The sequence below is a fragment of the Pinus tabuliformis genome, chromosome 6, assembly GCF_031772625.1.
Source record: "Pinus tabuliformis cultivar Carrire ecotype Pingquan chromosome 6, CPIR1, whole genome shotgun sequence".
Lineage (NCBI taxonomy): Eukaryota > Viridiplantae > Streptophyta > Pinopsida > Pinales > Pinaceae > Pinus > Pinus tabuliformis.
The window spans coordinates 671,665,019-671,690,571 of NC_142292.1; the positions used below are offsets into that span (position 1 = coordinate 671,665,019).

At 38.0% G+C, this 25,553-nt stretch overlaps 1 pseudogene; it reads left to right on the plus strand.

Moving 5' to 3' along the window:
• The first annotated feature begins 2,039 nt into the window (after positions 1–2,039).
• Positions 2,040–3,807, plus strand: LOC149260419 (calcium-transporting ATPase, endoplasmic reticulum-type pseudogene; annotated as a pseudogene).
• Positions 3,808–25,553: the final 21,746 nt, after the last annotated feature.

Sequence of the window (25,553 nt, forward strand, 5' to 3'; positions counted from 1 at the left end):
ACCTCCATGAGGCGGTCAATGGGTTGGAAAAAAAAGAGAAAAGAGAATAAGATCTCTGGGTGAAAACCTCCCTTGGAGGCGCCCAGGGCAGGCAATTAGGGTGAAAACCTCCATGAGGCGCCCTAGCTGTTTTTCAAAAAAAAAAGAGAAAAAGAAAAAGAAAAATAAATCTAGTTTCCATTGAATAATTTCAGGTTGCAGCAATGACATTGCAGGTCAGGAGGATCACTCAAAACAAAGACAAAGGAGTTTTTGTGCCTTCTAGAGGAAGTTCTATATTTCTACAGGAAACATCCTGTAGAACCTTCAAGCGAGCCAGATTCGATTTTGGAAGGGGGTCTAAAGCTTGGAATCCATTGGTTATGCCTGCAAGCATCCATGTTACCATTTCTCACCCTTTTCCATCATCTTTTCCACCTCATTGTGCTTCTCATTGTGCTTCTATAGGAAGTTCCTGTAGAAATTGTAGGAAGCTAGAAATGGATTTCAAAAAGGTGGTTTGGCGAACATGGTAGCTTCCTCAAGGGTTCAAAAGTCCTCTTGCAATCTTCAAACTCCTCCTCCATCATCTCCATACCTGCATCACAGCCCAAGCTCAGTTTTTCTTTCCATGCAAAAACTTGCAAAATGCTTTGAAGAGAAAATACATAGAACAAAATTTGTTTTTGCCATAACTTGAAAACCATGCATCCATTTGAAAAACCGTTTTACAGAGAATTGTATAGGGATGATGGCAACATGCTCGAGCAGTTTCAGGCCATTCCGGTGCACGGTTTCCAAGAAATCAGCCTCCATCACCATCAGTCATTTTTGCATTTTCTCCATATCTGTGCATCCGTTTCAAAACCTGTTTCATGGGGATATGCATATGGGTGATAGTAACCTATCCAAGCAGTTTCAGCCGATTCCGATGCACGGTTTCCGAGAAATTGATCTCTGAAATCTTCAGCCATTTTCCATTTTTCTCGAAATCTGTGCATCCATTGATCACGATTTTGCTATGGGAGGTGCATCATGATGATAGGAATGCGCTCAGCAAGTTTCAGATCAATCCGGTTTGCCGTTTGGGAGCAATGGCGAAAACAAGTTCTGGTCCTGTGAAAATTCAGCGCAACAGCTTGAAGGTGCAGATCTGAGCGTGGAAATGAACTCCTGCAGCATGCATCCGGCCAGAGGACACCTGCACAAGGAAAACAAGCAAAAATCATCAGCCAAGCCCTCATGCAACCAAATAAATCAGTGCATGCAGCAATGACTAGCCTCAACACCTCACAACAGCCATTTGACTTCAAGTACGTGACTGAAACTCGTTCTTCTATTGCACAAATCTAATTTAAAAACTGCATGAATGAATGGAATGGTGGAATTGAGCCACGAATATAGCAGGATTAAGCCGATAATTCCTTGTCCAATTCTCTATCAATCAGCCAAGAATCATGCAACGTATGTGTTAGACAACTCACGTGAAAATTAAAAAAAAAAAAAACAGACAGTGGTAGAGGCTTTAACTCCAGTGCAACTGATTAACAAGAAGAGGACATGCAGCTCATTATAGCACTGTCGTCTGCATGTGGCCATGTACACCTGGCCACCTCACTCCTTCACCACAAATCACGCAGCAATTAACGAACGCTCAGCTGAAACTCACAGACTGCTGTTAACTTGCACTTGCAACATTTTCAACTGAAGTATGCATCCTCTGATTCCACAAAATGATTAACCCATCGTCCTCCATTGAGCTTTGTGGCCTGGTTCACAATTCTCCAGCGTATCGGGCTCACTTAGAGGTGCAGGGGCACTCTACAGGCGTTTCTACAGGAAGTCGTCTACAGGAAACGCAGAAAACAGCTCTGCAGAAGGAAAACCCGAGATTTTTGTCAAAATTCAAGCTTGAAATGAGAAAAGTAGTTAAAGCTCGTGTCCAAGGTTACCAGGGTTCTTGAAAGTATTGATTTTGGAGTTTTTCAAACGCATTATAGATCTGTTAATGGTGGAGCAATCTGTTTGAATTCAGAATCTGATCATCTATTTCATAGTCCATGGAGGACAAGATATTCCCTGCTTGGTCTAAAACTATTGAAGAATGCTTAGAAGAATATGATGTGAGCTTAGAGAATGGTTTAAATTCTCATGAAGTGGAAAAACGCCGTCAAATATATGGATGGAATGAGCTCCAGAAGAAAAATGGTACACCTTTGTGGAAGCTGGCAGTGGAGCAATTTGATGATACAGTTGTTAAAATACTTCTGCTGGCAGCTGGCATTTCATTTCTTCTCGCCTACTTTCGTGATAATGTGTCTTCTGAGGAGGGCATAACAGCCTATGTAGAGCCCCTGGTCATTCTCCTGATTCTCATCCTCAATGCCATTGTTGGAGTATGGCAGGAGAATAATTCTGAGAAGGCTTTGGAAGCTCTCAAAGAAATGCAATCTGATCATGCAAAGGTCTTGAGAGATGGACATTATGTTGTAGATCTTCCCTCCAGAGAACTTGTTCCAGGAGATATAGTGGAACTGAAGGTGGGAGACAAGGTTCCTGCAGACATGAGAATTGTGTCCCTCAAGACATCCACCTTTAGGATGGAGCAGAGCTCCCTGACCAGAGAGAGCATGCCTGTGGTCAAAAGAACATATCCAACCACCTTGTGTGACTGTGAGTTGCAGTCAAAAGAATGCATGGTGTTTGCAGGAACTACAGTTACCAATGGCTGCTGCACATGCATTGTTGTGAGCACTGGCATGTTTACAGAAATAGGTAAAATTCAGGCACAAATTCAGGAAGCTTCAATGGAATGTCATGATACCCCTTTGAAAAGAAAGTTAGATGAATTTGGTGAAAGACTGACAACAGTGATTGGTGCCATTTGTATTCTTGTCTAGATCATGAACTACAAATATTTTCTTTCATGGGAAGTCATAGATGGGTGGCCAAAAAAATATCAGGTTTTCCTTTGAGAAATGTACGTACTACTTTAAGATTGCTGTTGCTCTGGCAGTTGCTGCTATACCAGAGGGATTGCCTGCTGTGATTACTACATGTTTGGCTCTTGGCACTTGTAAGATGGCACAAAAGAATGCTATTGTGCGTAAGTTACCGAGCGTGGAGACTTTAGGTTGCACCACAGTGATTTTCTCTGATAAGACAGGTACTCTTACAACCAATTAGATGTCTGTCAGTGAGTTTATAGCCATAGGGCACAGTGCTGGTTCACTTAGAGAGTTTACTGTTGAAGGAACAACATATAATCCTGAGGATGGAAAAATATTGGATTGGCCTGCACATAATATGGGGGAAAATTTAGAAACTCTGGTAGAAGTTGCTGCAGTTTGCAATGATGCAGGGATATCTTGTCAAAGTCACCAGTTCCGTGCTATTGGTATTCCCACTGAGGCAACCTTGAAGGTATTGCTTGAAAAAATGGGAGTTCCAGACCCAATGGCAGGTGATACAAGTGCCATTCTCAACAGTGGCACAGTGAAATTGGGCAATTGTGATTGGTGGATAAAAAGATCAAAGAGGCGGGCTTTATTGGAGTTTGATTGTGATCGAAAATCCATGGGTGTTATTGTCATGGAACCAATGGGACAAAATCGTCTGCTAGTGAAGGGCGCCATGGAAAATTTGCTTGAAAGGAGTGCTTTTCAACAACTTGCAGATGGATCATTTGTTGAATTAGATGATGCATCAAGGGAATTACTCTTGAGGAAGTTTCATCAAATGAGTTCAAAGGCTTTGCGTTGTTTGGGATTGGCATACAAGGAAGTTTGGGGAGAGGGCAGCAGAAGGAGAAATTGGCCGAGATTTTAGCTAGGGAGGCAGCACCTGTGCTAGCCACCCTAAGCACATCCATCCCCTCCATGAACACTCATTTTTTCAAGGTTTGGACACAATCTGGTCATGGTTCAATCTTCTACAGGAAGCTACAGGACTTTCTACAGGAAGTTCTGTATTTTTACCAGAAACATCCGGTAGAAGCCTTTGGGCAGGCCAGAATCAATTATGGAGAGGGATTTGAAGCTTGAAGTTTGTTGAGGAGGCATGCAACCACTATTTTCTTCCATCCTCCACTGGTTTCATCTCTTTTCACCACCATTGCCACCATCATATTGAATATACTTGCACAATCATACCAAAGTTGAGAATTCTCTAGGAAAAGAAGCACAGGCAGTGGGAAGAAGCAAAGAAAAAAGCATGGTTTCATGACTAAGAAGAGGGCATCACTTCAGAAGCTTGGCATGACAGGGAGGCCACCAGGGCCATCAAAGATGAGGAGATATATTGGTTGCTCAGAGGATGAGCAACACTTTCAGTAGGGGGGTGACGATGAGCCCCAAAAATGGATAATTATTTGGGCTCATTCAACCTCCTAATTCGACTTAATCCACCATTCTCATTAGTTTATTGCATGTTTTTGATTATATTTATGCTAATAGAGTGAATTGGGTTAGTCATTATGCCAACAAGTCTAATGTGTGCTTTGTGTAGCCTTTTTGGTCAATTTGGAGACAAAGTCAATGGTTGAAATGAGCACTTGGTAGCCAAATTCGTGGAGAGTATTTTTAGGAAGGTGTTCCCTTCATTTATGGGCCCTCACCTCGAATTCTCCACCATCAGCTCGGAGTTCAAGGGCCACCAAATCAATCAGCACAAGGGCAGCCAAGCAAGTCAAGTAGGACTGCTGTTAACTACAAGTCTTGGGCAGCCGAGTCCCTAAAGTTTAGGAGGACTGTTGGGGTCCTCAATTTGTATAAATAAGAAGGCTTAGGGCCTCATTTTGGTTAGCTAGTGGTTAGTCATTTTGTAGCTGGTAGTTAGCCAATGGTTAGTCATTTTGTAGGCAGAAGTTAGCTAGTTTGTATTTCGATTTTGAGGCAATAGATTAGCTTTGCTTTCAGCTCATTTTCAAGTTCTCCTTGTGGACAGTTTTGATGTAACTCTTCTTTTCTTGCTCAATAAAGATGAATCCAGCTTTGCACCAGCTCTAAATCTCTCTTAGGAGGTTGTAGCTCTTGGGGTTGGGCCCATCTCAAGTGCCCAGTACCTCCTTTGTTTATCTTTATGTGTTTTTGCTGCATTCTTAGAATAAAATCTGCTATTTAGATTTAAATATTGTGTTGTTATTTAGGTTGCTTTCGATGATTAAAAAAGTTCTTCATGTTTAGATTTACTTGATAGGTTAATCACAGGGAATATATTCAGAAAAAGGCTACCAAGTACTTTGGATCTCACCTCCCCTTCAGTGGAATCATGAGCTGGGACCAATGTAACCTTGCTGCCCACAGAAACACATTCTTTGCTTCACCATGCAATTATTAGTGTTCGAATCTCATTTGCAGAACTTGATATCAGTTTTGGATGCATGTTTAGGTTTATGATTGCTTAGTTGCATAGTTGTTTCACATGGTTTCCTTGCAAATAAACTTCTGTTCATTTCCTTTTGTTGTTAGGTCAGATTAGAGTGAAGTAACTAGGTCATAGGTTTTATAAGTGTCTGTTTGCTTAGTTTGAAAAACCACTTGCAGAGTACCTATTATCCTTCCTTACCTGCCCATACTCCATCCAACCTACCTGCTTCACCCTTCACTTAGAGCCCTTACCTTACATTTGCCTCATTCGCTTACTTTGCCATGATTCTCATATTCTTGTGCAACATCGTTTCATCCCTCCTTGAAGAGATCTCAGCATCTACGCCACTCCTCAACTCCATCTTCCAAGTCTTGAACTCCCCTACACCCTTATGTCACCTCCATACTCATTCCTCCACCTTTTTTTCCTCCATCCATGCTTCAAAACCCCATTTCTGAACATCCTGTAGAAAAATTACAGAACATCCTGTAGAAATCCTAAACATCCTGTAGAACCCCTGCAGACTTCCTGTAGAAGCTCACAAATGAGGTTTCTTGATAGCCAAACTCTGTGAAACTCTCTGGAAGGGTGTTAGGGACTCCTTAGACCCTCTCTGAACCTTCCCGACCTCTTCCAAGCATTTCTCCTCCTTGATCCACCTCTGCACAGTCAAAAATAGTTAAAAGCACATGCATGATAGTTCCAACAACTTAATCAAAAATACAAAAGGATGTTTTCTTCAGATAGAGGTAGTCTAGACACATGTATTTTACCTTCATAGAAGTAATGGCATCTCTTTCAGTAGTTTGCATGCTCTCCTTTGCGTCAGTAGGACTAGCTGGTAGAATTAGGGTTCTCTAGGGTTTGCGTTTCTTTTTGCAATTAGATTAGCTTCCTTCGAGTTAGCTTTCATCCATCAATTAAAAAGCTTCTTCTAAGAGCTCATAGAAGTTGGCTTAAGCTCCTAGCGGACTTGTGCCAGCTGACCAAGTGACAGCTGTGGCAAGAGCTAGTACTTGTGCATACAGCACCGTCGCTTCCAAGTTTGTTACGAACTACCGGTTTGATAAAATTAAAGAAGGGAGTTCCAGGAGTTGTAGCATTATTGCTACAATACTGGAGCCCACCACTATGTATGCTGGAGAGTGTAATGCAGAAAAGCTCAACAATTGGATTAGGCAGATTAAGGTCTACTGTCAGATCCAACAGATCGAAGAAGATGAGGCAAAGATCTAGTTGGCATCCCTTCGACTGAGTGGCACTGCTCTCGTTTGGCGGGATAACAGCAAAAAAATGGGTAACCTTCTTTCCTCATGGTCAAATTCTGTTTCTGCATTGAAGAATCTGTTTTTCCCTTTGGGATATAAACCAAAAGCATTAATGGAATGGCAACACCTAAGGCAAAGCAAGGGTCAAAATGTGCAAAACTTCACCGAATAATTTAGGAAACAAGCATTGAATTTGAGCATTCCATTAGATTCACTAGAGATTGTAACTAAGTATATCGGTTCCTTACATAGTTACATACGACATTCATTATTATTGTTCGAGCCTGCTACTATCGATGAGGCCAGTGTGAAGGCCATGCATCTTGAGAGCAGGGGGACGCATGAACAAAATGACCACCCAAAAAGAGCCGCAACAACCAAGAGAAGAGGAGCAAAGCCCTCTTGTACACATTGTGAGAAAGAGGGACACGACGAAGAGAATTGCTGGAAACTGCACCCTGAGCTGAGGCCTAGGAGGAATGACAAAAGGGAGAGGCAAAAGACAACTACCACCCTGCAATCGGATCACGAGTTTGAATAAGAGGAAGACGAGAAGGTCATAGCTACGAGATTTACCCGAGGTGGACCAATTGACCTAGGGTTAGATTCTGGTGACGAAAGGAAGATCGCAGCGGATGGACCCGTCGATTTGGGTTCCGATTCGAGCGATGAAACAAAGGTCGCAATAGATATTGTACCAAAGGTGAAAAGGACACCCAATGCGGCATGGCTCCATGAACTTGAGGAGATCAACCAAAGAATTCAAGTAGAGAATATTGAGCTAAGGAGACTCCTACAGGAAGCCGAAAAGGAGAAACAAAGGTTGCTACGCCAGTTGCAACCCAAGGACGAAGCCTTGGAAAAGCTGCAACATAACTGCCTTGACGTAAAAAGTGACTCTTTAGCTTCATATACCTTTCTTGATGTTGATTTCGTTGTTTTTGAAAAACATACTACAGGTATCAGATCCAAACTATTGAAGAAAATGGGGTATCAGGGGAAGGGCCTCAACATTAATGGCTAGGGCATCGTAAACCCCATCAAAGTGGAGGAATTTCCTCGTCATGTAGGACTCGGGTATGTCAGGAAGGAAGTTGGGGAATGCTCCAAAAGAACCAGCGACCTACCGATGATAGATGATGAGGGAACCTCACCTCATTCCAGTGACAGTGAGGGATCCATAAACCCTTATCAGAGGCACATCAAGGGAAAATGCTCCATGACGATTCGGAAAGCTTGGAGGAGAAAGAACTGTGGTAGTCATTGCAATGAGGTGGGACACCAGGAAGCCACGTACAATATGCTCTGTGCCGAGAAAGTATCGATAAAGAAGCCAACGAGTGAAAATGATCAACAAACAAATATACCACAGTCATGGCGGTCCTCTTTATTAAGTTAAATATGGTTTTTTTATATGTAATAGCTTGTTATGGCCACCGTTTGTAAGCCATGTGTTTCTAATAAATGTAAAAGTGATGATGTGTTTCCCATCGCTTAAAAAAACACAACGATGACGTTTGGGCTTTTTGTGAGTAGTTGGATATTGATTTCTATCATGTTAAACTTGACCAAAGAGTGTGTGTTATAAACTCTTGGCAAGTGTGGGGTTGTTTTAGTCATGTATGCTTGTATATGATTGCAAAGGATGTGCCAGTTTCACGTGCATGTGGTTGAAAGTGTGGTTTGGCGAGGACACAAACAATGTGCTGGATGTGTTAGTGCTTTTGGTAGAGTACATTTGTGTGGGCTTCAAAGGAAGGCGTCCGAGTAAGCCTCGATGGATGGAGAAAGAGAAAGCGAGGGAGAAATTTCCTCACTTGCCAATTAACTGAAAGGGATTTTGGCGGTCCAAAAGCTCTTAGTGGGGAGGATTGATCCAGGAGGATCCTGGAGGATTGATCCAGGTGGATCTTCAAAAAGTACCAGTGGCATGGTAAAAGGCTCAAAACGCAAAGTGGAAAAATTTGGATAAACTTAACATCGGATCGAAGTGCACGTCATCTTGATTCCAACAGTGTGAACGACACTCAAATCCGAGTTCATATGAAGAAGTTAGAGCAAGTCAAAGTTCAAGTTTGACTTGTCCAGGTGGCAGGAGGAGATGACATGGCAAAATTTTCAGCGAATAGGGAAGCGCCAAGTGGTAGGTTGCCGTTAGGTCCCAATATCGCATATCGCATCGGAGGTGGACAACTGTTATGAATCGACCCTCGGCAAAGCCTAGTTGCGATGTGATATATTGCATATCACAATCGTAGAAGGGGCTAGTGTTTGTGAAGCGGGCTCGACAGTAATCCTGGTTGTGATTGCGATAGGGTTCCGAACGCGATATTTTATACACAATATTTCATAGCCCGACGGGTCTACTGTTATCGCAGTGTATGGACTTTGATATCCGCCGAGGGAAATGCCGATTACGATTTGCGATGGGGACTGTCGGATGCGATGTCTTATACATTGTGATTTATAACCACAACGGGTCCGTTGTATTGCAGAGTGCCAGATTGTTTGGGCTTGGGACTATCCGCTGATGGTTGGAAACACTGATAGTAAGAGCCGTCTGTTTCCACAAGCAGTTGAAGAAGTTTCGTGCCATGTTTGTAAGGGGTTTCTCCATAATTGTAAGGTTGTTGCCATGTATCATTCGGCTCTATCCTGCTTGCTTAACTTGGTTTATTGTGTTAAAATTGCTCGAGTATTGTGGGATTGCCGCCATGCTTATAAAAGACCCTTTTGTGTCTGAATAAGGCAGATAGGACTAGCTGATTAATTCAGAATCTATTGTGTAGCAAACCCTGACCCTGTCAGTAGGCCGGGACCTCACCTTGAGCAGTAGGGAGGTTCCGAGAAGGTTGTAGAAGGCCCGATTATCTGAATTGGGCGTTTGGACAGGCATTTTTGCACGATTGTTTTCCAGGGATTCAGTGGTACTGTCTGTTTCTGGAGTTGGGCTCTCCATTCTTCGCCCATCTTCCAACTTGGAGGTATAAGGATTGTAATTGAATGGTGCTTGTACTTTTATCTCTTTTTATGCCACTTAATGAATGAAGACCTCCCCACTATTGAGCAGGGCCTAGGGACGTAGTCCAAATTGGACGAACTCCGTAATCAAATCATTGTGTCATAGTTTTTTATGTTCTTCTGGTTATTTCTACATTGTTTATGTGCTTTTAAGTTCCATGGTTAATTAGCTCTGTTATATGTAATTCCGATGCATCTGTAAGTAAAAGATCTTGGATTAGGACCATCCAAGAATTGTTAGAAATGGACCACATTAGACCTAGCTCGATTCCATTCGCCTCATCCATGTTCTTGGTAAAGAATAAGGATGGTACGTGGAGAATGTGCATTGATTATCGAGCGCTTAAAAGAAAACTATCAAAACCAGGTACCACATTCCCAAGATCGATGAATTACTGGACGAACTTCACAGGGCAGTTTACTTTTCAAAAATTGATTTATGATTGGGGTACCATCAAATCCAAGTATGAGGAGGACATGCCTAAAATGGCATTTCGATGTCATTATGGACATTTCGAATATTTGGTCATGTTGTTTGGGCTAACCAACGCACTCGCTACTTTCCAATCTTGTGTGAATGCTATATTCAACAAGCAATTAAGGAAGTTTTTATTAGTTTTCTTTAACAACCTTCTCATTTACAGCAAAGCATGGGATGATCATCTGAGGCATTTGGATACAATTTTTAGCATTATGCAGGAGCAATCTCTCTATGCCAAAGCGTTAAAATGTGAGTTTGGGTTGACATAGATTCTTTATTCAGGACACATAATCAATGCAAAGGGAGTACAGGTTCATCAAGAGAAAATTTAGCAATATTGGACTGTTTCACAGCCAAAAACCTAAAAGAATTACGTGGATTCCTCGAGATCTGCATCTACTCTCGACGATTCGTTAAGGGTTTCTCTCAATTAAGTGCACCTTTGATAGACTTAACCAAAAGGGGAGAATTCAAGTGGATAGAAGAATCTGGCAAAATGTTTAACAATTTCAAAGAAATAATGAGCTCATGTCCAACCTTGGCTCTTCCCGACTTTGGTCAACCATTCATATTGGAGTATGATGTGTTAGGGGAAGGGATAGGGGTTGTCTTAATGCAAAAAGGTCACCCTATCACATTTGAAATTCAGAAGCTTCAGGACACAAAAAAAAATTACTCCATATATGAAAAGGAGATGTTGGCTATCATGAATGCTTTAGAAAAGTTCAGACAATATTTGGTTAGAAACAGGTTCATAGTTAGGACAGACCACAACAACCTGCATCATTTCCTAGGGCAAAAGGACCTTAACGAGTGGCAACATATATTGTTAAGCAAGATCCAAGCTTATGACTTTGATATTGAGTATGTGAAGGGAAAGAAGAATGTTGTGGCTGATGCACTTTCCAGGAAAGAAACAACATGTTCCCTCATGAAACTCACAGAAGATTGGAAGGCACACCTTGCAACGGAGTATGCCAAGAATTAGTTTGCATGTGCACTAATCGACAGGATCACCTAGGATGACAACTACAAAATAATTGATGGAGTCTTTTATTATAAAAATAGGGTATACCTGGTTCCTGAATCTACACTCACGGAAAATATTTTGAAGGCTACACCTATACTCCCTTGGCTGGGCATCAGGGATTCTTCAGACATCGACAAATTCAAGAATGATTCTCATATAAAGTGCTCAAGGAAGATGTGATGAAATATGTCAAGGAATGCAATACATTCCAACATAATAAGGTTGAACATACACATCATATAGGCCTTCTCTGACTCCAACCAATCCCAGAACAAAAATGGGAAAGCATCTCGATGGATTTCATCACTAGGTTACCCAAAGCGCAAGAGAAGGATTACATCTACACAGTGGTAGACATGTTAACTAAATTTGCACGCTTCTTTGCCATCTCAGCTAATTATTCGGCCAAGCAAGTGGTAGAATTGTTTTTCAAAGAAGTTTTTAGACTGCGTGAGCTGCCAAAAAATATAATCAGCGATCGTGATAGTAGATTTATGGGTGCATTTTGGTAGGAACTTTTCAGACTAATGGGAACTAAATTGACCCCTAGCACGAGCTATCACCCGCAAACCGACATTCAAACATAAATTGTGAATAAGTGGGTTGAGGGATATCTGTGCAACTATGTGACAAGTCAACATAAGGTATGGATTAAGTGGTTGTATGTTGGGGAGAATTGCTACAACACCACCTACCACTTATCCATTGGGATGACACCCTTCAGGGCTCTATATGGATATGATGCACCCTCCTTCATCGACAAAATCTTTGGAGACAACAAGGCACCCCTTGCCAAAGATTAGATACAGGAGAGTCAGGGCATTCTCAGGGTACTCAAGGAAAACATACCAGTTGCTCAAAATCGACAGAAAATGTAAGAAGACCAACATTAGATAGAGCACAATTTTGAGGTAGGAGATCTTGTTTTCTTGTGGTCGCAACCCTATAGACAATTTACACTCAATAAGAGTGGGGAAAAAATGGAAGCTGAGATTTTATGGACCTTACAAAGTTATTCGTAGAGTAGGCGAGGTGGCATATGAGTTGGAGTTATCGAGTGATAACAAAATTCACAATGTATTCCATGTGTCATGTCTCAAGAAGGTCGTGGGTCAGCAGGTCACAACCTCATTGAATTTCCACCATTAAATGAAGAAGGGAAACTACAACTTATTCCAGAAATGATCATGGTCGTGCGAGAAAAAAAGTTAAGAGGAAGAGTAATTATGAAATATCTCATCCGTTGGAAAATTTTACCAGAGGAGGATGCAGCATGGGAAGGAGAACGAATTTCGCAGGACCCAAACTTGCAATTGTTTGAGGCCAAGCAATTTTGGGTAGGGGGGACTATAATGTCCTCTATGAATTGAGGACAAAAGGGACTCATTAGCTTATATATCCTCGTAGGCTATAGTCCATCGAAAAGGGGGAAAGCCACAAAATAGTCATTACTAGGATAATTTTGGGGCAACTGGGCTTATAAAACCCAAAGTTGGGGTTTGGAGTAAGTATTACTCAATCATTCAAGAAATATGAAGCCCCTTTAGAAGTCTATAAATGAAGATGGATTGAAGTCATTTTAGACCATCAAGTGTGGATCTTCTCATCTGTTTTTTTGAGCATTAACTATGAGGGTTTTAAGACCACTTTTTCTCTGTCAATTTTGGTGGTGAAAGATTCCACCCTAGTTGACTTATTTTCTATTCTTCTTTTGCTTTCTGTTATGGGAACATGAACACTATCTAGAGGCAGGGAGTTCTTTGTTTTTTTGGTTTTGGTCACAAGACAAGATCTTATGACTCTGAAGCGATCAAGTTGGATTAACGTCCAACCTAGGAACATCGAAAAAGGAAGTATGAACCCTACTGTGGCATCTTCACAAAGGATCTAGCCAAAATAGGGTTCCGAGTCTAGAGCAAATCAAAATCCGAGATGTTTGAGGTTAATCTTGAAACTAGGTTCCGCAGCGAATTTCAAATTTATGGCCCAAAATTGGAAATTCTAAGGGTAATTTTGAATCTTGATGTAGAGTTTCTTGTGGTGTTGAAGTGTGGCCCTGACGCTGAGGAAACGCATGGGATTAGGCTGACGAAACAACTTTCCAGTGGCTAGGCATTTCGAATGTAGTGGATCACTCCTTGTCGTTTGCAACAACTAGAGTGTTAGACCGGAGCAGATGACAACTTCTGGGGCACAAATTGAAGATAGGCAAGACTCCTTGTACCATTATGTGACAAGTGTTTAACAGAACCGAAGATCCTGAAGGGTTTTGTGGCAGTCTGAGGCTTTTAGACGCATTACAGTGATCCCAAGTCAAAGTCTAAATAAGATCTAGAGGAGAGTCAACGATTGTCTCAAAGGGGGTTTGGTTATAGTTTTTCTTGAAGCAAGTTGGATTTTATATCTAGAGTTATTTAGGATTGTGGAATTAATATAAGATAGCACAAATTTCAAATAGGGAACCATTGCTGGAATAAAAATATACTCGGTTGAATTTACCAAGGAATTTAGACACATGGAATTTGGAACTACGTTGGTACTTTGGAATGATTAAAATTACACTTTTGAACGGAAGTCTTATTAAAGTTTTAACGTTTATTTATATGTATATATATTTTGCATGAATTATTTATCATCCAAAAAAGAGAGACAATTGTTGGAAGCACTAGTTCTTAAAAAAAAATTAGAAAAATTGCCCTAGATTGTTATACATATCTTCTTTGGACATCATAAATTTGGGTAGCAACAACCTACATGGGAGTGTTCATTATGAATTGGACAAATTCTATCTCCCTCATCTAACTGCATCAATTTTCTAGGATTGTATATATCTATGAACTGGTTAATTGGTAAAACTCTATCAAGGTGGTATTTAGTTGAGTGGTAGTACTCCTGCTTCCCTCTTCAATTGTATGAAGCTTCAAGTGACTGACTCTAGGATTAACTAGCTTATCAGATTAGTGCCCATGGAGATGGGTAAGTTGATGCGGGTCCAATTATTGAAATTAGACAAGAATTGATTGGTTAGCAGCAACGCCATGACCATTCCCTTTTTGACTACCCTTACTAATTGTTCCATACTAAAAGAAATAGATTTAGGCTCTAATCATCTCATCAAACATTTTCCCTTTATCACTTCTCTATAGAAATCGATTTCTTATACTTGGAAAACAATGAATTAGCAGGAGAAATACTTTGATAGATTGGAAACCTAACTAGTTCAACATTTCTTGTGTTACCAAGTTAATTCTTTCATATGGGAAATCCTTTTTTCACTTAATATGCTTCAAAAGTTGGATAGGTTATATATTGGAGGAAACAATTTACAAGGAAACGTCCTGCCCAAAATTGAGAAACTCAAAAGCTTAAGCCTCTTATCTTTCATGGAGGATAATATCTCTAGAAGAATCCATGACTACGTTGCCAGCCTCCAGCAACTCTCAATTTTGGATCTTGCTCAAATCTAGTTATTAGGTAATATACTTGAAAATCTTGGGAAATTGTGCAATTAATAGTGCTAATTTTGTAAATCAGGCTCAACATGCACATAGCTCCAAAGGTTGCAAGGCTTGCAAAGCTAGCTTTTTATTTCAACCTTTCAAACTATTTATTGTATGGCCTTAAGCATTTGGAATTATGTAAGATGGAAATGGTTCAATCTATAGATATTAATACAAATCTATTAACAAGTTACATTCTCATTGCACTAGGAAGTTCTAAAGATGTAGAATACATTAATATTTCCTGCAACACACTTGAAGATTTGATTCAAATTTCCCCTAATGAACTTTAAAATCTTTAGGACATAGATATTGTTGAAAATTCGCAGATCAGGGAGAAATTACCTCCTTGGGGAAGCCCTTCTCACCCTAAGGAGACCCTATTAGCTCTTGGAAGAATTTAACTTGAACATGGGAAAATATTATTTTTAATGTGGAACTATGACAAGATAAAAATTACAAGTTAGTTTGGAAGAGGAAATTTGACCCCCAAGACCTCATATAAATACACATCACTGTGCATGATTTTGAGGCATCATGTCACACATTCATATCTTCTTATTTGGTTCGATTTGGTTTGAAATTGTAGGCTCTGAGTTCACATGTGCGAAGGAGAGAGAGGGTAATTCTGTTGACTAATATTGACTTGGGGAAGTTTGACTTTATTTGACTTGGATTTGGATTTGTTTTGGAGGGTTGAGTTGATTGGGAGTTTGATTGAAATTTTCTGAGCATCTTGACCAACATTGACCGTAGATTTACAACTAGGGTTTCTTCAGGTCAAATTTTGACTTTGACCAAATTTTTTGGGTTGTTGACTATTTTGACCAAGTTTGACTGAAGGAAGAAGGCCACATTATTTGACTAGTTGACTGAACTCTTTGAAGTTGATTTGATCGTTGACCAAAGATTGGTTAGGGCACAGGGGCTTCATTAGGGGAGCAATACCATACCACATGTGTTCATATTGGAGAATATATATTGAGGAAAAAATGACATAATATGTTGAACATATAATACGGGGGTAAAGGGTTTTTATATGTTGTGCATAAAAAATGGAGCTCAAATTCCATTTTGCTGATTCCTTACCTTTATCAAGCTTATCTTTATGAGGACATTTGGCAGCATAATGACCGACTCTTCCACAAGCAAAACATTTGAAAGGTAGTTTACCTCTGAATCTTCCAGAACCCCGTTGAAGGTTCTTGACAAAGTTTGCTTCTTCCTCTCCTTCTGAAACATGTCTTGATTCATTGAGTTCTTCTCTTCCTGAAGCTTTAAATGCGGCTTCTCTCATATTTGATGGAGCTCCTTTTCTCATCTCGAAAGCAATAAGATTCCGTGCAGTTGTCTCATAGTAATAGTCTGAAGATCTTGCTTTTCTTCTATGGCAGATACTTTTGATTCAAACTTAGTAGACAAGGATCTTAAAACCTTTTCAACTAAAGTAACTTCTTTTATCTCTTCACCCAAATTCTTCATGCAATTAACAATCTCATCTATATGTAAGAAGTAACTAGCTATACTTTCATCATTGTGCATTTTGAGAGTTTCATATTGAATTCTGAGAGTTTGCAGTTTTGCATGTTTTACCTGGGAGTCTCCTTCATAGTTTAGAACGATTTTGTCCCATATTTCTTTGGCAGATTTGAGCTGCATAACTTTGACAAATTCTGATTGTGACAGACTTCCCAATAGTATATTGACAGCCTTGGCATTGGTTTCATATTTCTTTTTACCTGCTGCATCTGGAGGAATTGATGATGGAAATGTATATCCTCCTTCTACGATTTCCCAGACATCTGTTCCAAGAGATTGAAGATAGGTTGTGGTTCTTACCTTCTAATAAACAAAGTTGCTTCCATCAAAGATTGGTGGTCTGATGGATCCCTCTCTTTCTTGATTACTCATGATGATGGATCTTCCTTCAAGCGATCAAGCTTCTTCTGAAGGACCTGCTCTGATACCAATTGTTGGAAATAACACTGAGAGGGGGGGTGAATCAGTATTAGCAAGTCAACAATTTTTCATTTCCATAATCAAATTCATATACGCTACTTCAGTTAATGGAACTTGCATGTATACGCAACTGTATTTAAGGAAACTAACGTATATCCTGCAAACTTATGATTCAGTTAATTCATCATATGTTGATCTTTAATCAGTGCATCAGAACCATATAAACAGTAACCAGGTGCAATAAAAACAGAACAGACAATCACACACATGAACACAAGATATAAGGTGGAAACCCAATGTGGGTGAAAACCACCTGCTGCAATCGTCTCTATCTTCTTTTTAATAAGAAACTTCTTTTTACAATTTTTGCACTGGTGCAGTGTTATACTAGTATGCAGGCTTCTACCTGCAGAAGGCTACAACCTTCTCTCGTTCTCCAAATTCTCCTGGAAGGGAGCTACAACCCCCTAGCTCTTGTACTAGCTGATACGTTTATTAGTACGTAGGTGTCGGCCTACAGAAGGCTACAACCTTCTCTTTTCTTCCAAGGACCACGTTTCATAAATTTTCAGACTGGATCCATCAATAACATCAAATATATCTGCATCGACCAATCTCCTTTGCACCAACCACAACTAAATCAATCAATCAGAATGTTGTAACTAGAATACAGTAACCAGAACCCAAGCCAGAACCCATAACACTGCAACAGCAAATAGAAGCAGTTAAAACATATTTTATGAGGTATACGCTACTTCCATGTGTCGAACCTGCGTGCATACACTCTTTTCTCAAGACGAACCTGCGTACAGATCTGCAAATCAAATTTAAGATGTATACGCTGTTTTGATGTGCAGAACCAACGTGTATACGCACCTTTTCTAAAGTGAACCTGTGTACAGATCTGTAAATGATGATTAAAATTTATAACAATTCCAGACTTCAATTATACCTAGATCATCATATTTACAGACTACAACATGCACCAATTATTCAGATAAATGATCAAAACCACACAAAGATACTTCACTTCAAGCCTTAAGATCTTGACCCATCATTAGATCTTATCCTTCATCAACCGCTAAGGTTCATTCTTGGTTCAGATCCAGCTATGCACCATAACCCAATAACCTGTATACTAGATCTTTCTCTTCATTAGATATTCAATACTTGAGTACTCTTGCCTAATGATCTTCTCCTCCTTTTATAGTCTTAGGCCTTACTCAATACCATGGACCAAAACCACTTAGGACTAATATCTTGGACCAAATACCTGGGGTCAACACTTCGGACCAGATACCTTGGACCAATACCATGGATCAAAATAACATGGACCAAATACCACAGACCAAATACCACGGACCAAAACTTAGTTTTCCAACATGTACGCGTCTTTCCTTCTATGAAAGTGCGTGTGTACGTTATACGCTCCTTTTGGCCTATTAACACGCGTGTACACGCGTCTTGGTCAATGGGGAACCTGCGTATACCTCTTTTTCTTCATTCTGTGAGTCTAAACTGTGACCTGTCATCTGAGTGAGTTTCCATCAAGGACAACACCTATGTCATAGTGCCAAATCTTTGTCATAATGCCAATAGGATTTGCTCAAAAAGCTTGGAAAAGTTTCCTTGTGAAATGATGAAATTGGCGAGGGTTTAATGACCAAGTAAATCAAATCCAAAGTGGATGGAAAATATTTTTTTATTAACTAGGGTGTCTTAGGTCCCTATTTCAAGTTGAATCACTCAAAAAGACCTATGTTAACCCATTCTAAAAAAATAAAAAACATTACTAGTCGAAAATCTAGAAATTCGAGAACTAGTGAGCTAGTAAATCTAAAAAATGGCTAACCAAATCAAGTGCAAATGCAATGGGATAATTTTTGTTATGAACTAGAATGTTTTTGTGATCTAATGTAAGTGGAATCGAGTCGATTTAAGCTTGTTAGCATTCTCTAAAAAATATCATAAATTTACCGTTCTTTGCTAAAAAGGAGGTCCAACAATCTAGATTTGGGAATAAGAAGACTAATCCAAGCAACTCAATGATTATTATGAACTTCCAAAGCTTTTCCAAGGATGAAATAATGATTGTGATCCTGCAAAAGAACTTACATCAACCATTTAACTCAATCCTACAACAAGAAATCATTAATTCTAAATGCATAAATAGAAAGAAATAAAAACAAGAGATGCATGTGAATAAGCAATGAAAAGAAGGAAAGAAAATGATACAAAAGGGCTCTGAGGTTCCTGAGATGGCCAAGCCCAAGGAAACTCAGAGACCTATGGAGGAGAACGAGATTTAGAAGTTGAACATGACACCAATCTTCATTATTTTCATCAATATAATTACATCCCTGCAAGAAAATACAATGGAGCTGCAAGAATACAAGCTCTCTCCATAATAACACTAATGAAAATCTCTCCCTAGAAGCAAATTCGACTTGGTACTTATACAAAATGATTAGGAATCATTCCCCATGAATGGAGGAAGCTTTCCCACCAAAATCCTTTGATTAGTGGATCTAGTCCCCAATACTAGGAATTTGCATTAAATGGCAAGGAACACATTCCTAGATTTTCTCAATCATTCCCTAAAGGCAAATTCGACTTGGTACTTATACAAAATGATTAAGAATCATTCCCCATGGATGGAGGAAGCTTTTCCCACTGAAATCCCTTGATTAGTGGATCTGCTCCCTTGATTAGTGGAACACATTCTTAGATTTTCTCAATCATTGGAGTTCCACAATTTGTGCCATAATTCCATAATATCTTGTTGACTTATTATTTATTATTGATCCTCCAGTAGTAGGGAACAAGTCCCTAAATTATCTCCTCCTCCAACTCTTCATAATCTGCCCAATATTCTCATAATATTGCACAAAAATAAATAATATTAGGCACAAATATTCAATTATTCATAAACCTTCCTAATGAATATATTAAAGTTAAAAATAAATTATCTAATGCAAAAAGAAAGGTTTAATGTGATGAAGGATGGTCATAGGCCTTAATTTATGTTTTAAATTAGAGGCATGGGCCTTAATTTATGTCTAATTTACAATGCAAAATACAATGTGTTATTTTCATTGTTTAAATTGTATTTTTGAATGCTAAATAAAGTATATATGTGACCAAATAAACCTTTTAACCATAAAAACATATTTTTTTCATGATATATACATAATTTTTTTAAAATGATATGTAATATACATGTAATTTACATTAAAATATTTTACATAACATGTACATGGAAACATTTTATCACCAAATTAAAATGGTTTTTTATTATCAATATATTTTTAAGTATATGTCAATATTAATTCTAATTAAAATATTTTATCGATAACCCACATTGAATATTTTTTATATACAACATTAAAGTGTTTTATTTTAACAATTTTTTTTCTCTATATATAGATATATATGAAGTTGATATTGACATAAATTAATTAACATAGATCTTCAAATAGTTTATTTAAATTTCTTGTTGAGATATTTTTGAAAAGTATAAGATTTAAACATTAACATTTTTTACTTTTATTCATTTTTTTTTACTATAGCCGACATTATTTTTTATTGAGAACATAATTTTTATTTTTTATTTTTGTTTTAAAGAGGACGGACTGACATACTTACACATCCCCTCATACTGGGTTGTCGAATGAGCTAACAGACTAACATACATACATTGTAGAATGAGCCGAGAGGCACTCTACAACCCAGTGTGGGGGTAAATCTCACATTAAACCTTAAACATGTAACATAAATGTAAACGTAATGCTTAACATTTAACATTTTTAATCTAATGACTATCCTATTTAAAAATCAATCTAATTATTACTATGTATAAACACAATATAAATTTAAAATATAAAGAGGTTTACGAACACTTAGAAAATAGGTATAGTAAATAAATTAAAAAAAAAAAAAAACAGAGGTATGGTAAATAAATAGAAATAAAATATAAATATACTAGAGGTATGGTAAATAAATAAAACATATTTTTATATTTACTAAAACTAAAAAAAAAATTATTTAGGTGAAGACTATGGGCCAAATATCATGGGACAAATAATTATTAATACTATGGGCCAAATATCATGTTTATAAAAGAGGTATAAAGAGGTATTGTAAATAAATAAAAATATATCAAATAGGATTAGAAATCAACATCTAATTATATGCCAAGCCTATGGGCCAAATACCATGGTAAATAAAAGAGATATGATAAATAAATAAAAATATAAATAAACTAGAGCTTTGGTAAATAAATAAAACCTCTTTTTATATTCAGTCCATAAACCTCTTTATACTTACTAACACTCAAATAAAAAAATTATTTAGCTGAAGCCTACGGCCAAATACCATGGGCCAAATTATTATTAATACCATGCAAAAAAACATTATTAACCCTAATATTATTATTATTATTATTATTATTATTAAATCTAATATTTATATTAATATTATTAAATTTAATAAATTTGGATTAATACAATATTAAATTTGTTATATTATAATATATCATGATATATATTAACTCTAATATATATGGGAGGGAAGAACAAAGACAGAGTGATAGAGGTGGAGAGATATGGGGAGTCGCAAGGGAGAGATGGAGATAAACTAAAAGAGAGTGGAGAGGAGGAATGAAAAGAGAGGGAGAGGGAGAGGAGTGAGAGAGGTAGAGAAGGGTAAGAGAGGGAGAGGGAGACACAAAGATGGAGGGGGGAGAGAGAGAAGGAGACATGGAGGGAGATAGTGAGAGGATCGAAGGGCATAGAGAGAGAGAGAGGAAGGATGAGAGAGAGGAGGAGAGAGGGAGGGATAGAGAGATGGAGTTAGAGGGAGGGAAGAAAAAAGATGTAGAGTGAGAAGTGGAGAGAGAGAGGGAGTGAAAAGGGAGAGATGGAGAGAGAGTGTATGTTTAGGGGTGAGATAAAGAGACAAAGAAGGAGAGATATAGAGAAGGAGAAAGGAGGAGAGAGTGAGGGAGAGAGAGATGGAGTTGGAGGGGGGGGAGAGAGGGAGGTAAGAAGAAAGAATTAGAGAGACAAAGGTGGAGAGAGAGATGGAGTGATAAGGAAGATGGAGATAGAGGGAGAGTGGACAACAAAAGGGAAGAGAGATAGAAGTAGGGGAGAGGGAGAGAAGGGGGAGAAAGAGAGAGAGGGAAAGGAGGAGGGAGGGATAGATAGATAGATTAGAGAAAGAGAGTGTATGTTTTGGGGGTGATATAGAGAGACAAAGGGAGAGAGACATATAGATGGAAAGTGAAGAGAGGGAAGAAGAGAGAGATGGGGAGAGGTAGGGAGGGGCAGAGAGATTGATATATGTGGAGTGAGAGAGTGTGCATCTTTGGGGGGTTGAGATAGAGAGACAAAGAAGGAGAGATGAATGGAGATATAGATATAGATGGAGGGGGGAGAGAGGGAAGAAGATTTCCTGCACTATATGCATTGATTTTAGTGTAGATGTTGATTTCTAATCCCATGTAATTGTTTTCACTAGATGCATTGATTTTAGTGTAGATGTTTATTTATAATTATATTTGATTGCTTGCACTAGATGGATTGATTTAAATGTGGATGATTCCTAATCCTATTTGATTGCTTGCACTAAATGCATTAATTTTTGTGTAGATGGTGATTTCTAATCCTATTTGATTGCTTGCACTAGATGCACTGATTTCAATGTAGATGTTGATTTCTAATAATATTTGATTGCTTGCACTAGATGCATTGATTTCAATGTAGATGATTTCTAATCCTATTTGATTTCTTGCGCTAAATGCATTGATTTCAGTGTAGGTGGTGATTTCTAATCCTATTTGATTGCTTGCACTAGATGCATTGATTTTAGTGTATATGTTGGTTTATAATCATATTTGCTTACTTGCACTAGATGAATTGATTTCAGTGTAGATGTTTGTTTATAATCCTATTTGATTACTTGCACTAGATGCATTGATTTGAGTGTAAATGTTGATTTCTAATCCTATTTGATTGCTTGTATTAGATGCATTGATTTTAGTGTAAATGTTGTTTTTTAATCTTATTTGATTGCTTGCATTAGATGAATGATTTCAGTCTAGATGTTGATCTTTGATTTGATGTAAATGGATGTATGATGGAACATTAATTTTAAAGTGATTGGATTAACATTGTGCATTGATTTCAATGTAAGCACAAAAAATTATTGACAATGTACATTAATTTTTATGTTATAGTAGTTCAATCTATTAATATTGGAGAGAAAGAGAGACAAGGTATGATGTTTACTACAATAGCTTGAGCTAAAAATTTAAATGGTTTACAATTTAATCTGTCATTTCCATATAATCAATATGAAATGATGACAATCTATATGAAAAGATGACAAAAGTAACAAGGGTGACAATAATAATTGTAGAAGAAAATAGTTTGAGATTAATCACAATAAGACTATTTGTAATTGACTATATTCTTATTATTCACATTTTGTATCATTCAACACTATTACATTGTCACTTTACATTCAAAAATTTTATTTCATCAATTTTCATCATTAAAGTTATTAACAATATTTATCATCTCAACAAATTAAGGTAACTAAGAAAATTTAAAATTAAAATGACCAGATTAATTTCAGACATATTTAGCATATTCAAAATGATTATATTAATATTAGATGAATTTACATATTATTGGTAAAATTAATCATATGTTCGTTAGATTTTCTTTGGCTGCACACGAGCGAAACTAGCCTAGATCCATCTTAACTCCGGATCTATCAAGCGTCGAGAGGGATCAAATATCTCGAGGTGCGAACCTCTTTTTTGAATGTAAAAATTGAGGAAGGGTTTTCACCTCGAGAGATTTGATCCCTCTCGATGCTTGATAGGTCCGGAGTTAAGATGGAACTAGGCTAGTAGAATCTAATCCCATTAATGATAATGCTTTATTTTTGTAATAATGGATTTAAAGGTCTTCTACAAATGTAAGGAGTGCAATATTTAAAATGTCACAAATTCAAATCTTGGGATGCGTAAAAGTTACTTTATTGGTCTTCTCCTTTCACTTAACAAAATTTTTCTTGTTCTCATCAAAAGGAATTGTTTACTAATCTATTCATTACTTCCAATGTTGCAAATAAGGATATCTAGATTATAATATTATTAACAATAAATTCAACTCTTTTGAGATAAATACAATTCATTGATTCCCATTATCACATTATACTTTTTTTAATGATCATTCACATTAATTATAATAATCACTAATGTTAAATATCCAAAATCAGTACATGAGAATAATGAAACAATGTTCACTTTGAGTCATGTGAGTGGAACATGATGTTGGATGGTCATATTTATAACAATATTATTTGACATCCATTAATTTAGCATATGGGACAAGTACGAATCCTTTGATACCATTCAATTTCATGTTAATGGATTTCTATAGCTCAAACATCACCTTTGAATCTAATTTGGTAGTGTCTTAGAATTAAATTGGAATTGGTGTTTGTCTCCTATATATATATATATATATATGGAAATGTGACGCTGCCTATCAGTAGTTGTTGTGACGTTGTCTTAGTAGTTGACGTGACATTGTCTCATGTACCACTATTGAGTTAGTCTAAATCTTGATTGACTATGACCAAGTGAAGTTCCATGAGCACCAAAAGAAAAAGGAGTCTTTTTTTTTTGGGTGTGTGTTATATTCTTCCCACGACCAACCTCACGCACAGCTAGTGCCTCCTTTGTTGTGTCAGGAGTAGCGGGGGGGTCACAGGGGGAGCGGTAGCCTCGCCTATCGGGGGGTTTGAGGGGGGCGGTAGCCCCCCTCTACAGAATCCGGGGCAACGCCTTGAGATTTTTTTTTTTTTGGACCCTATATTAGGTGGGCGGACCTACCTATGGTTTTGTGCATGGGTTTTGCACATGGTTTTGGGCATGATGGTTTTCTGCCCATGGTATCTTGTAGTTCAGGTCAAGGGAACTACGATTATGTTCTAATCTAGGGTTAATAGATTAGGGTTATGAATGCTTCAGCATGTATATATATGTATTGTAACATTGAAAGGAATATAATGAAAAATCAATCTGGTAGTCCCGGTTTTGGGATCCAGGGGAAAATCTTTGTGTATATCTATTTTATGTTTTACGCTTTCGCCATTGTTTATTTTCTGTTTTTAGAATTTGTATGCAGGTAATTTTTGTATAGGGTTAAAACCTACATTTGGTATCAGATTTGTTTCAGCTTCAAGGGGACGCCTTTGTTGCTGAGGGGTTTTTCTCGGGCCTATGGTAAACCCTGTTTAGTGGGATATTTGCAGGATTGATTATTAATGTGAAAGAATATGGTGAGCAGTGGAAAGATAAAGATCGAGAAATTTAATGGTCAGAGTTTTGAGATGTGGAAACTCAAGATGGAGGATCTGCGAGTGGATAAAGATCAGTGGATCGCGGTATATCCGGGTACTAAACAAATGACAATGTCAGATGAAGACTAGGCGAAGTTGGAACGGAAAGAAAAGAGCACAATACGGTTGTGTATCTCAAATTCAATATAGTTGAATGTATAAGGGGAAACTACGACGAAGGCTTTGTGGGACAATTTGGGGACTTTGTACCAATCTAAGACTTTGGTGAACAAACTGTTCCTACGAAAAAAGATGTATAACTTGAGGATGAAGGATGGAGACTCGGTGACAGAGCATATGAACGCCTTTAATACTGTGGTAAGTCAGTTTTTTATCTATTGATATTAAAATTTTAGATGAATATATGTGCATTAGTTTGTTGTGTTCTCTACCAGATTTGTGGGATAGTCTGGTTGTTGCAATAGGTAGCAATACAATTACCTTGAAGTTTGATGAAATAGTCTCGTCCTTTCTGTTGGAGGAGATGAGACAGAAAAATATGGAGGGACATAATGGAGATGCCTTATCTA